Here is a 14,760-nt window from a genome sequence, read left to right as displayed (position 1 = left end):
GAGCATGGTATGGATTTCCATCTGTTTACATCCTCTGCTATTTCCTTCCTCAGTGTTTCATAGTTCTCTCTGTAGAGGTCTTTTACCTCCTTGGTTAAGTATAATGTCTGGTTTCTTTATACATTTCTGTGACTTGCAAATTTTCTAGAAGGAATATTTACCACTATCATAATTAGAAAAAAAAACTGAAAAAAGTAAAAGTGAAGCCGGCAGGTGTACTGATTTCTCTCTGTCCTAGAACTAGGCCCAGCCCTGGGAATAGAGGAAGTACAGCAAGAGTAGCAAGAAACAAGCGACCCTGGCAGGAAGGCCTTGTCTATGATGTAACCGTTCCTCCTTTTGTAATCTCTAGTCCCTTATCTGTTGGGTATACTAATTCAATGTGTTCCAGATAAAGGAGGAAGTCCAGTCTAGCAGGCGAAACACAATAGCTAAAAAGGGTGGCTATAGTCCCTGTAGTTGTTCAGTACTGTGGCTGGCTCAGGCGAGGCTTGGAAGTCTAGGTAGACAGACACTTCACACTACAGATAGGTCCACCTGCAGGCAGTCACTCTACTGGAGTCCAAGAGCAGGGCTGGTGGGGCCAGGGTGGGCTTGTAAGAACAAAGCTAAGCCCTAGTAGGGGCCACCGTGGTGCTCCATTTATTATAACAGAGGCCTCACATTCATAAAGGGTCTGGTTATTTCCATGTGAAGTTTCACTAACCTACAGAGATGCGCTAAGAGGATTGAAAGAAGGTGACTCTCATCACACAGCTTTGAACATGCCTCCCATGACCAGACCATTCACTCATTATGAATTAAGATATTTATGATCCCACAATTACTAGGAGCAGCACAATTACATGGCACTGTATTTTTGTTTGATTTAAAACACCAAGTTTTAAAAAAGAGATACTTAAAATATGCCACATATAAAACCAGCCCTGTTTTAGTATTTTCCTTATTTTTAAAAAGATTAATAGACTATAATTTTTAGAATCGTTTTAGATTTACAGAAACACTAAGCAGATAGTACAGGGTTCCCTTATCCTTCCCCCACCCCGCCCTGCCCCTGGAACAGTTGTCCCCTATTATTTACATCTTGTATTAGTGTCGGGCATATGTTACAATTGATGAACAATTGATAAAGTCCCTAGTTTACATTAGGGTTCACTCTTTGTGTTGTCCAGCTCTATGGGTTTTAACAAATGTGTGAGGTCATGTATCCATCATCACAGTGTCACACAGAATAGTTTTATCACTCTAAAAAGTCCCCTGTGCTTCACCTGTTCCTCCTCCTTCCGGCCCTGGCAGCCATTGGTCTTTTCACTGTCTGTACAGTTTTGCCTTTTCCAGAATATCATATAGTTGGAATCATATAGGTATGTAGTCTTCCCAGATTGGCTTCTTTCACTTAGAAATACACATTTAAAGTTTCTCCATGTCTTCTTGTGGCTTGATAGCTCATTTCTTTTTTATCACTAACTAATATAACATTGTCTGGATACAACAGTTTGTTTATCTCCTCACCTATTGAAAGACATCTGGTTGCTTACAATTTTTGGCATTTGTGAATAAAGCTGCTACAAACATTCATGCATAGGTTTTTGTGTGGATATAAGTTTACAACTCAATTGGGCAAATACCAAGGAGCATGACTGTTGGATCATATGGTAAGGTTATGTTTAGCTTTGTAAGAAACTGTCAGACTGTCTTCCAAAGTGGCTCCGACATACCATTTTGCATTCCCACCAGCAAGGAAAGAGAGTTCCTGTGGCTCTACATCCCTGCCGGCATTTGGTGTTGTCAGTGTTCTGAATTTTGGCCATTCTAATAGGTGTGTAGTGGTATCCTATTGTTGCTTTAATTTCCAATCTCTAATGACATATAATGTAGAGCATCCTTTTACATGCCTATTTGCCATCTGTACATCTTCTGTGGGGAGGTGTCTGTTCAGATCTTTGTCAACTTTTTAATGGGGTTGTTTGTTTTCTTACTGTTGAGTTTTAAGAGTTCTTTGCACATTTTGGACACAAGGCCTTTATCAGATATGTGTTTTGCAAATATTTTCTCTTGGTCTGTGACTTTATCTTTTCATTTGCTTAACATTTATTTAAAATATTGAGAGCCTCAAAAATTGCAAGTGGCTCAGGCCTCCTCGACCTCTGAGGAAGCAGTGATGAGGCAGGTGATGCAGCTAAGAATTTCTGGAGCCATTTGGCCATGAGACTTGTGTGTGGCTCTTACCCACGCAGACCAGTGGTCATTGGGGAGTAAAGAAGAAAAAAGAGGCCGGGCGCGGTGGCTCACGTCTGTAATCCTAGCTCTTTGGGAGGCTAAGGCGGGCGGATTGCTCAAGGTCAGGAGTTCGAAACCAGCCTGAGACCCCATCTCTACTATAGATAGAAAAAAATTAATTGGCTAACTAATATATATATATAGAAAAAAATTAGCCGGGCATGGTGGCGCATGCCTGTAGTCCCAGCTACTCGGGAGGCTGAGGCAGCAGGATTGCTTGAGCCCAGGAGATTGAGGTTGCTGTGAGCCAGGCTGACGCCACAGCACTCACTCTAGCCTGGGCAACAAAGTGAGACTCTGTCTCAAAAAAAAAAAAAAGAAGAAAGAAGAAAAAAGAAATAGTAGTATCACCCTACCATAAGCTAAGCACAAGGCATTTTGCATACATTATTTCCCAGCTACCTTAAGAAGTAGATCATATCATTTTGGTAGGAAGAAACCCACCAGACCTCTCGAGTATCAAGCAAGTTAAACAAACTGACCAAGCTCTCACCTCCACAATGTGGGAGAATTGGGACTCAACTCCATGACACTATAGGGCCAGACATAAGGCTAACCTGTGTCAGGGTAGGTCCTGCAAATGAAGGACAACAGTGCAAACCACTGCCTACAGAGGGTGCTGAAGCTGGGCTCACCCCGACCAGTGTGGAGATCAAAGGGCCACTGCTTGCAGGCGGAAGAACTCATCCTGTGAAGACGGATCCAGAGGGTCTGTTTGGTTTGAAGCAGGATCTCAGTAAATGGCTGGGAATGGAGTCTGATCCTTGAGGGAGAAGAAATAGGCAAAAATTATACAGGGTATCAGGGCTCTAGATAAGCAGGCTGAGGCCCAGCACAAAGCTGCAAACAGAGCAAGAATGAAGAAAGCTCAGTTGCACAGCTGTGCCAGCAGCATAGTGGGAGTTCAAGAGAGCCCATGGCTAAGGGGCGAGGGAGGTTGGGCTCACCACGGATCCCTAGCTCAAGAGAGCAAGGCCTGCTCCTGTGCAGCTGGTTGGTGGGTCTGAGTCTGTCTTGACAACCTGAGGGTCTACATGTGGTTAAGGTTTCAAGTTAAACATCCTCAGAACCTGCCATTGAAGGGAGCAGTAAGAAAGCTTCAAGGAAAGCGGACACCCCCAAGCAGGGGCTCACACTATAGGCCAGGACTTGGGGGGGGAGGAATCTGAGAGCCCAATTATCAGAAATGAAGACCAAGGTCAAAGCTATTTGATGCCTGTTCTCAGTGCTGAGCTGGGGATCCTGAAACTCCCCTGACACAAGGACCCATCCCAGAGATGAGCTCAGGGCTCAGCTCAAAGGTGGGACGGGGGGGGGGGGGCTACGTATAGACACAAGGGTGTAGTCTAGATAGAGCACACCTGCAGGAGATGGGCGACTGGGACTCTAAGAAGAAGACTTGGTCAATAGACCCTGCAGACTAATTAAAGTCTACAAACTGAGATCCTAAACTCCTTTAAAACTTAGGTGCACTGCTCACAATGCAATAGAAATGTTCCTTAAAAGCAATATATAACTGAATTTTTGTAAATTGATATTGTAAGCAATCTAGGAATCTGCCATTTAAAGGAAATTATTAGTATTTTTGTAAATCTGGTTTCAGTTCATTAGAGTTTCTTAAATACAGCACTCCTTTAATCTGATTTCCCTCTATCAGAAAGTGATATATATACATACATATATATATATATGCTATTTCAAAGAAGGTAATAGATGCTACTTGTACATCTTGATTTAAGCAAGGTTTAAATTTCATCCTTTACAATATATTAAACTAAAAAATATGATCTGAATCTGTAGTTTCCACATCTGACTGTACACAGAATTAGACTGGGAGTTTTAAAGAATACAGATTCCTGAGCCCCAGATTCCTGCTGGACCTTCTGATTCAATGTGAAACACAGGAAGGCGCTAGGTGCTCCCCAATGGGAACACGTGGTTCAGCATCCTTTGTGCATCCAGAGATGACCTTGGGGCTGCCCTCTCAGGTCCTCCCTCCCCTGGGGCCCATGGGAGGAAAGAGATTTCAGTGATCCCATGATGGGGGCTGCTGGCCAAATGTGGGGGCGTCTCCAGAGCCAAGGGGTGGCAACTGCCCTCCAGCCTGACAAAACAGCCCCTGGTCACAGTGAGACCCTCAGCTGCAGGGTCAGGCCTGCAGGTACAAGGCAGGGTGTGTCACTGTCCCCAGGGGCCTGTGACCTTCATCTATAATTTTTACAGTGGGGCTTTATATCTGATTATACATAACATTTTTATTTTATTTATTTATTTATTTTATTCTTTTATAGAAACTTCTTTTTCTTTTCTTTTCTTTTTTTTTTTTTTGCTTCTACAAGTACAGAATGAGAAAAATATACTTAAAAATTATTAGGAGAAAATGGAATGTGGTCTTGTGGTTAACAGAATAGCATCTTTCCCAGTGATGTCCATGTCCTACTCCCTCAAACTGTATGTTAGGTTGCACAGAAAAAGGAAACATGGTTGCTACTGATTAGTCGCAATTAGCTACTAATTACTGTCGACCGACTGATGGGGAAATTATCCTGGATTATTTTAAAAGCTGAATGGGGAGGCAGGAGGGAGACAGAGGGAGAGATAGCATGAGAAGGACTCAGCTCCCCGTTGCTAGAGAAATGGGGCCACGGGCCAAGGGACGTGAGCAGCTTCTAGAAGCTGGGAAAGGTAAGAGACAGATTCTACTCTGGAGCCACCAAAGAGAAACACATCACTGCTGACACCTTGATTCTAGCCCAGTGACACCCGTGTCAGACTTTTGACCTCCAGAACTGTGAGGTAATAAATTTGTGTTGTTTTAAGCCACTTAATTTGTGGTAATTTTTTTTTTTTTTACAGCAGAAATACAAAACTAAAACAGCACTGATGACCAAGTTCTTACATTTTTTTTTCCTTTGGAATACAAGAAGAGGAAAGTAGAACTTAAAATCTGACAGACTTCTCCTGTGTATTACAAAGCCCTGCACGTCACCCCCAATATTTTTATTTTTCTTCCCCTTGAAGAGACAAAGAAGATTCCATATCTGAGGTGACCAGGCTCATCTATTAGGCCAAGTTTTTAGCACAGCAAGATAGCATTGTGGTAAGATCCAGGATCCATATTTTGAAAATCTCCCTAGGAGTCTCTAATATGCAGCCAGGTTTGCAAACCACTGGTCTACAATTTAAATTCTAACCCACATAATTACGAGGTGGCTGCATGCCTAGACAATGAGTACTGGTGGGTTATCATTAACCTGGGAGGACATAATAGATGCGGTGTCCACAGAGCTGGGACCCGGTGACGGCACATTTCATCTGCGACCTGCCGCGTGGAAGGGCCAGCTTGCTCATTAAATGTGACTGTGGGGCCAGAATGGAAAACAGGCGGAGGAGGGCATTTTAATTAATTAATGAGGGTTGTTAGGATGGAGGGCTTATTGATTCAAAGGACAGGTGACAGCAGGCTGAGGAGGTGTCACAGGCGTTGCTGGGAAGTGAGTGCAGTTCAGGGAAGGCAAATGCAGAATGGTGCACCGTCTGCAAAAGGGAAGGAAATAGCACAATAACGGGCAGAGCCAGGGAAGACTGCAATATTAGAAAAGGATCCAGGGACAAGGCCGACCACAGATTTGGGTGCATGTGGGGGAGAGGTCGGGGGTGCTGAGAGCGCAGGAGGGCCACATGGCCTGGTTCACATTTGCCCTGAAATTTAGACTTCTGACATCGTTTGGTATCTGATAAAGGTGTTTGTTAACTTAAACATGCAAAGCACACCATGGTTTTATCATCCCATTTTTGCAACTTTTCCTTTTTTAATGTACCGGGAGCCTCAAAAAATGAGGCTGAGTGGCCTAGATGTCTCAACTTCAAGAACTCTGTGGTGAATCACAAGACCCAATCAGTCCTGCAGTTTATGAAGCAAGCATAAGTAGACAGCCATAGGATATTTTTGGAAAGAAGCACTAAGAGCAGTGAGGGTCTCTAGAGAGCAGGGCTGGGAGAATTGGAATCCAGAGAGGAAAAGAGATCTGCTTTGTTTTTCCCTAAATAAAGCTTCTTTAAACGTTTCAGAAAATGTTTTGTAGAGACAGGGTCTTGCTATATTGCCCATGCTGGTCTCAAACTCCTGGGCTCAAGCAATCATCCTGCCCTGGCCTCCTAGAGTGCTGGGATTACAGGCATGAGCCACCCACTCGGCCCCCTAAATAAAGCTTTAATAGATACTTTTTTGTTTTCCTTCTCCTCCACCGCCCCCAGAGTTATACACGCACTTAATCTAAAATGTCAAATAGTTCTCCAAGGCTTGTTGTAAGAACAGCAGTCCCCTTCCCCCTCCTCCCCATTTTGCATACTTTAACCTCTTTTGGTAGTGACTCCAGGTCTCCAGTGACTCCAGGTCCCTAGATTAACATGCTTGAAATGCTATTCCTTGATTTTTCACTTGAAGCCATTATCTGATGTTTCCCCAGGATAGAAGATTAGGATTTGGTGTCTCTCCTTCTGCAGCCCCCACGAGACATACTTATCTTTCCCCACACTGCATCCTTCCCATGGAGTTACGCTGCAATGTCAGTGAGCTGCGAATTCAATGTTTGTTACTGTGACTGTAAAACACGAGTCGCAGCTGAGCCACCATGACCACTTTTTCTTTCCTGCACATCTTTCTATTGTTTCGGGAGCTCCAGACCATCTTGTTTTTTGTTGGCTTACATTTTCTATGTACAGTATTTGCATCTGCCATTTGTCTGTGTCTGCTCTCAAGATATTCAGAATGTTCAGGTGTTTTAACAGTTTCACCAATCTCCTTCCAAATCTCTCCCAGAGCCTTCCAGCATGCTGCAACTTGCACACGACACACAGCTCTCATCTTGGGAGCTCCCTTCACCATCACCACAGGGATTCTCTTGCCTCCTTCAAGGAACATTGGTATCCTCTGTCTTAGTTTGCGCTATCATTTGGACACATGTTTAGGGACATTTTGAGGCAGGGGCATGGGATATAAATATTTGAGAACCTGTATGTCAGAAAATGTATTTAACCTACCCTGACACCTGATGAATTGTTTAGGCTAGGTACATAGAATCCTAACGTGGAGACAATTTTCCTTGAGCTTTGAAAGCCACTGCCATCTGGCCTACAGGGTGGCTGTTGAGAAGTCTGAAGCCATTCTGACTTGTCATTCTTTATGTAGGACTTATTTTCTCCTCTTTGGAAGCTTGTGGCATCTCTTCTATGTCCTCAGTGTTCTGAGATTTCACACTGGTATGCCTTGGTGTGGGTCTATTCTCAATTCTTGTGCTGGCATTTGGTGGCCCTTTCATTCTAAAAATGCATGCTTGTTAGTTGTGGGAAATATTTTTGAGTTATTTCTTTAATGACTTCCTCTCCTCTGGTTTCTCTGTTCTCTTTTTGGAACACCTATTTGCATATATTAGACCTGTTTTCGCCTGCTAATTTTCTTATCTTTCCTGTGTGCACTTTCTTTCTCTTTTGCTCTCACTTCAGGGAGATTTGCTCTTCTTTATTTTATAACTCTTCTATTGAATTTTTTATTTTTATTATCATATTTCGAATTTCCATGAGGCCTTATGTGTTCTCTGAATGCTCCTTTTTCTAATGTCATATTCTTATTTGATAGTTATATATCTTACCTCTGAGGATATTAATCAGAGGGTATTTTACATTTTTTTCAACCTGCACAGTCTCTCTTTCCTTTAAGATGCTTTTTCCTACTCATTTTTGTCTCTATATTTCATGTGAGAGGCGTTCCTTAGTGTCAGGCAAACCCTATCTGGTCATATTTAAGAACAGAGCTAAAAAGCTAATCGGAGGTGCTAAACCTAGAAGGTTATCGACTGGAGGCTCCGCTAAGTGCTCTGGCTGGGCTGTTTGGTTGGAGGAACCCCACAGTAGTGCCTTTAAGTTTTTTCTGTTGGGGAGATCAAATTCCCCAGACAGGACTCTTCTAGGTGCCCAAAGGATTTAACTCTGGCTGCCTGGATTGTGGGAGCCCCCTGGGAAAGAGCAGTGGGTCTCAGTGTCTGCCCACTTAATCTCCCAGTTTCCTGTACAGCCCAAGACGGGAGGGGTCTGGATGTTGAATTGCTTCCTAAATTGACTTTGAACCACTTCTGGTTTTAGCGTGCTCCACCTCAGTTCCAGAGCTACCTGTTGCCGCCAGTTCCTAAGCCTTTGTGGGATTCTGGTTGGTTTCTCAAATTTCCTCATTGCTGACTTGGGATTCAGTCTTCCTGTGTCTGCTGCATCACTGCCCACACTTCTTACCTTCCAGTTTTCAAAATTTTGTTGCTACAGGGAGTTAAAAAAAATTGTCACAATTATTTCTTTCCTTTTCTCAGAAGAGAGAAAAAGAAGAGAGAGAGAGAGAGAGAGAGAGAGTGTTCTATCTTCTATCTTTACCTGGAAGTGGGGAGATTTACTTTTCACTGTTTACTTTTTCCTGTTGTTTTAATTTTTAATCAATATTTGGCTATGAATTGTTAATTATTATGAATCATTTTGCTTTTTAAGTTAAGACAATCTAGTTGATTTTTTTCAAAGCACCTGTAAGCGTATGGCACGTAAGAACCGTGGAATAATCATCAGCCTTTAATGCTTCGAGTGCTTCCCAGATGCTGATCTCTGGAGTAGCTGCATGTCCGTGCGTGTGTATTTACAAAGGAGACAGCTGCAGCCAACCTGGGCAAGATAGTATGCCCACACATGATGACACAAGACCAACAGAAAATAATACACCTATAAGCAGGAAACGAAGTAGGTCACGATGAATCATTGTCAATTGTGTGAAATTTCTCCCATCATTGTTACCTCGGCCCAGAGAAGAATTTTCAATTCAGCTGGACACAAGTTATTCCCATTCATAATGAATTTTCTGAAGCAGTTATCTATACATTTTTTGATTATACCCCCTTATAAGAAAAACATTTTAAGCACACCCCTCAAATATGTAAATTTATTTATTTGCAAGTTCCACATGTCATATTAATACAGTATGAATACAAATAGAGATTAAAAGAATGTAATAGAAAATAAATAAAATCAGAAGTTCTAATATTTTCCTTCAGTACCCCATTGGGTCATCTTGCACACCATGAAATTCTCCACCAGGATAAGTGTGAGAACATTGAGGAAGATTTTTCAAAAGACTATTACCCAAGGCCTGGTGCCGTGGCTCACGCCTGTAATTGTAGCACTCTGGAGGTTGAGGCACTCTCGAGGTAAGGAGTTCGAGACCAGCCTGAGCAAGAGTGAGATCCCGTCTCTACTAAAAATAGAAAAATTAGCTGGTCATTGTGGCACATGCCTACAGTGCCAGCTACTTGGGAAGCTGAGGCAGGAGGATCACTTGAGCCCAGGAGTTTGAGGTTGCTATGAGATATAATGATGCCACTGCACTCTACTTGGAGTGACAGAGTGAGACTCAAAAACAAAAAAGACTCCCACACAGACCCTACCCAGACATCTGACTTGGAACTGAGGGTGGGGTGCTGGCAAAGATATTTTGGAAAAGTTTCTCTGCTGACTCCCATGTGCACCTCTGGTTTAAAAACACAGTTCTAAAGATTTAAGAATTAGAGCTCTCTACAAAACTGCAAATAGTAGCCAAATTGCTACTGAGTACAAAGAGTAGGCAATTAATACTGGGAAATGTATAGTTCAATTAAAGCCTGGATCATCCTGTACCCCAAAAAACTTTGTCTCCTTCTTTCCTAAACTCCATATTTTCCTTCTTCAGTCTCTGTCCTTTCCTCTCAGTTTTTAATATAACTTTAACTTTACTATTATAAACAACAGACATTCATTATAGAAAATATAAATAAGGAAAAAGAAGAAAATAAAAACTAAGGTATAATTCTACCACTCTAAGATAATTAAGATTTTTGTCCATAGCCTTCAATATATTCATACAAACATACATTTAAAAGGGGGAATTGTAGATGCTGCTTGTAAGCTGACATTTTTTTCACTCTGTAGTTATGTTTTTCTCCATGACAATAAGAATGCGAGCTGTGACAGGGCCAGGAACAGTGGTGAGAGCTGATCTGCAATCAAAGAGCAGGTGACCTGAGTCCTGGGAAACTGCCATCCCCTCCCTAATACTCTCTTCCCTCCACCTTCTAATCTTCCCTCACTTCGGGTCTCTTTCCGTGTTTGCTTTCTCCGTGCTCTTTCTCTTTCTCTTTTCTTTCACCTTCTACCCTCATTTCTGTCTACGAAAGCACCCGAGGCCTCCAGGACAAGGATTAATATTTGACAGAATCAAACTTCCTGCTAATTTGACAAGCGGTGCGTGACCGGGAGCTGGAGAAACAGCTGCACCCTGCTCTGCAGTGGGGATTTCTGAGCAAGCCCGGGCAAGGGCCCTCTGTTCTTGATGACGAGCTGTTATTTCCACTTGGGAGCCCACATTACAGTTGCTTATTTGCCTTAGAAGCAAGGTCTGGCCGGAGGCAGCCGGGGAACCCAGGCTGACAGAGAAAAGCCATTTCAGGGAAATTGTGTCTCTGGAATTGAAATCAAGGGAGACAGAACTCCCTCGGTAGTTGATAGTTGACACGAGGCAAGGGCTGAGAAGGAGCCAGGCGTGAAAATCCAGAACAAACCAGCTGTGGTGCTTCCCCATGGTGTCATAAACCCGGTCACAGAAAACCAGTTCCTCTTGCTCTAGGTGGCAAGAACCTTCTGCACGCTCAACCTGCTGACAGAGGCGTTTCCATCGGCAGTTATTAATATGAAGCCGTTGGTAGTGAGGAACCTTTCTGAACTCTGAAAACTTTTTTGGGCTGGCTGGTGTGAAAGAAAGTAAGCACTTTCCACCACGCTGTAGCCAAACTGTTGTTTTGCAGAGGCTGTGGGAAATTACTGTTTTCATTAAATGCAAATCACTGCCCCCAAACCAACGATATTCTTGGGGATGAAATTGTCATTGGCTTTATTAACTATGAGTGTCTACATTAGCCAGCTCTCCAAAGGCACTCTACTGCAGAAGATTCTGGAAAATGAGCAGAAAGTGACTCATTCTTCACTGTCACCCCCAACAACAAAAAGCCCCCAGCAGCAAAACACCCCCCTGCAGGAGTGGCAGCTTGCCAGTTATCCTTGGAGTGGGGGTGGAGCACGTGGGCCATGTAGATGCTTCAGGAGGACAGTAATTAAGGGCTTGAACAGGGGTGTTAGTCACAGTGGGTGGGACCCTCCCTGTCATCCTTCGGAGCAGCAGCCAGAGAAGCTGGTGATAGCTGAAAAGAGGGAGGGGCCCCTAGACAACCCCTCCCTTTTCCCAGCAGCTGCTACTTAATAAAGCAGCACTTAGCATTGTGTACAAGGTCAGAAAGGAGGGGAGAAATAGCAAAAAAATAATTTCATATAAAAATGTCCAGAAAGGATCTCTTAAGGAAGAGCATCTCTGGCCTATGGCAGAGCTGAAACTTAAAAAAAAAAAATTGTTTATGAAAGACTGGAAAATTCTCCCCTCCCCCCCAGAGAAACAAATCTCTACTTGTAGTGGCACCTGAAGTCCCACCGTTAGTGACTCATTCCTTTGTATACTGCAGGTGATCTGGCATTTAAGAGGCCTATATCAAAATACAAATACTTATGAAGGCAGCCAATGATTTTCAGTAGTATCAGCATCCTTGGAGTGACTTCAGACACAGATTCCTGGCACCCACAAGCATACTCCATTCCCCCAACCCTCACTACAACCATGACCTTTAGCCAACAGGTGGGTTCTCCACTTCTCTGGCTTCTGATGGGACCTTGGTGTAATTATCTTTAGTTCCTGCTTTTGCAGGATAAGAAATGATTTCCACTGTGGCCATGGTTAGGCTGCCTCAATGAGAATGAACCCTTTATATTTAAGGCTGAAAGCAATCCTATAGGGTTGGGACAATGCACAGTGTGCCTCTCTCCTACCAGCTGGCCGCCTTTCCCCACCTCAGCACACAGAGGAGAAATCCAGTGAAAATTAACACCAAGGACCCCAAAAAGGGTAAAGAAGCTACTACAAGGCCAAGAAAGCAGAGAGTGTGGACAGAAGGAGGAGGAAAGCCATTCTAGCTTCTCTGGGTGTTTGGGAGTAGTTTGGGGGACAAAGTTACTGTTATTTTCAAGCTCCGCTGGCCAAGCCCTCTCTCCCCTGGGTGGGGTGTCTCCATGAGCTAGCCACCCAGCAGGCAGCCTGTCCCACCTCCTAGCTCCACTCAGCTGCTCAGCACCCCATTCGGTGGAGAAGGTGCAACCCATGATGAACACGCTGCCCAGGCCACCTGCTTCCCTGGACCAAGAAGCACTAGTCTGCTGGCCCTAGACCATTTCTGGAGACCAGCATGTGACAGAGCCACAACCTCCGGTCACTCTGTCAGTTATCTACAGTTCCTCCTTTTTTCTTTCCCTTCTCTTACCTCATAAACGATGACCATTAGATAGGTTCCCCCTATCTACAGATTCTAATGCCAAGATTAGCTTTGCTCAACAGGAAATTCTCCAAAACAGTGGCCACAATGTTTTATTTTATGGGTAGGAACTTTACTTTCTCTCATACAAAATTTTTATTATAACTTCACTATGCCCATGTCTGCTCTGTGTAGTTATGGTTAGTAGCAAAATTGATGTTACCCAAGACATAGACAAGGAACTTCCTGATAAAAGAGGAACTAACCAAGCAGTTGGAAGCAGAGGCCCCCAAGAAGATCTTGGCTCTGTATTTGATTCCTTCTCAAATTTGTATGATTCCCCACCCCTAAAAAAAGAACAATAAGAATAACAAAATCAACTAATTGTGCAACTCAGTTTCCCAGCTGCTGTAAGAACATTTGAGTTCACTGTCTCACCCTCGCCACACACACAATTCTTAATAAGAAAAGAAAACAAGCATAGCCACCCATTGTGTTAAGCAGTGAGCCCTATGCCTCCACTCTCACTTCTCAAGACAGGAGAAGTTTCAATGTAGAAATGGCAGATAGCAATCCTGGCAGCTTTCTCTTCTATAAGTTAATGTCTAAAAATTAGAATTTCAAAACAATGGAGGAAAATAGGGATATTACAATATATAATATGGAGGCAACCATGTAGTCTCATGGGAAAAAACCAGCACAAAACCCAGATGAAGCAAAGATTTGAATGTAAAAGTGAAATATTTTAGCATAAAGCTACTAGAGGAAAAAAAAATGGGTTAAAATTTTTGGCAGTTTTTGGAGTAAGGAAGACCTTTCTAAGTATTACAAAAAAACCAAAAACCCATATAAGGAAAGTCTGATAGATTCAACTATCTGAATTTTTTTTTTTTTAACTGCTTGGGAAAAACCACCAGAAACAAAGCCAAGAGACAAATGACAAAATGGAAAAAATGTATTTGCAACTCTTATCACAAAAGGGCAATTTCCTTTAGATAAGAACTCCTAAAATTTAATACTCTAAGAAAAAGACCAACAACCCAAAATTTTAAAAAATGGAAAAAGGATACAAGCAGTTTATAAAAAAAGAAATAGATATGGTTCATATAAACATATAAGAAGTTGTACCTTGCCCATGATTTTAGAAAAGGAAATTTAGATTACACTGATATATCATTCTTTGCTTATCAGATTGACAAACAGCAAAAAAATTCGATAACATACTTTGATAAATCTAGCCTGTTAAAGCAAGGCTGTGAGGAAACAGGCATCTTACCTACTGCCAGTGGGAGTGTAAATTGGTACAATCTCAACAGAAGGCAATTTAAACAATGTCTTTTATCTTCCAAATGTTCATAACCTTGACTCACAATTCTATTTGTAGGAATTTATCCTACAGATATACCCGTGTATATGAAAACAGGAAGTATGTACAAAGTCATTTGTAACTGCTCTGTTTATTTGTAAATGAATTATTGTGTAACCGTAACAGAGAATAAAAAAGCTCTGTATGTACTAATATAGAACCGTCTCCAAGATGTTTTGTTAAGTGAAGAAAAGCAAAATCAGAGCAATACTTTTGCATGTGCATGTATGTGTGTGCACACATATGTGTTTAGAAAGACCCTAAATATTTATTTATATACTGTATAAATATTCTGATGTATACCCCAAAAAACCCTATTAATGATTTTCATGAGAAAAGGCAATTGGATGGCTAATTACATGCAGAACCATGGTTCTGCATTTTGAACCATGTAAATGTATTAAATTCTCAAAAATAAAATAGAATGTTATAATGAAGAATAAATAAAGAGGCAATAATACAGGACCTTGAGTGAGCTTCAGAAAGGATGAATAAGATGGTGAATTTTATGTTATGTGAAGTTTACCTCAATTTAACAACAAATAGGATGAGCAGGATTTCAATGGGGAGCTAAAGACCAAGCCTGTCCTTCCTCCAGTGCCCCTCTCCAAGGACATGGCACTCCCAGTGATGTGCTGATAGGTTTAATGACTGACTCTCCCCAACCCCATAGAAAACGCTGGTTTGGATCACTTGCCA

The sequence above is a fragment of the Microcebus murinus genome, chromosome 13 (assembly GCF_040939455.1).
Source record: "Microcebus murinus isolate Inina chromosome 13, M.murinus_Inina_mat1.0, whole genome shotgun sequence".
Taxonomy (NCBI): domain Eukaryota; kingdom Metazoa; phylum Chordata; class Mammalia; order Primates; family Cheirogaleidae; genus Microcebus; species Microcebus murinus.
Note: the sequence above shows the minus strand (reverse complement) of the source record.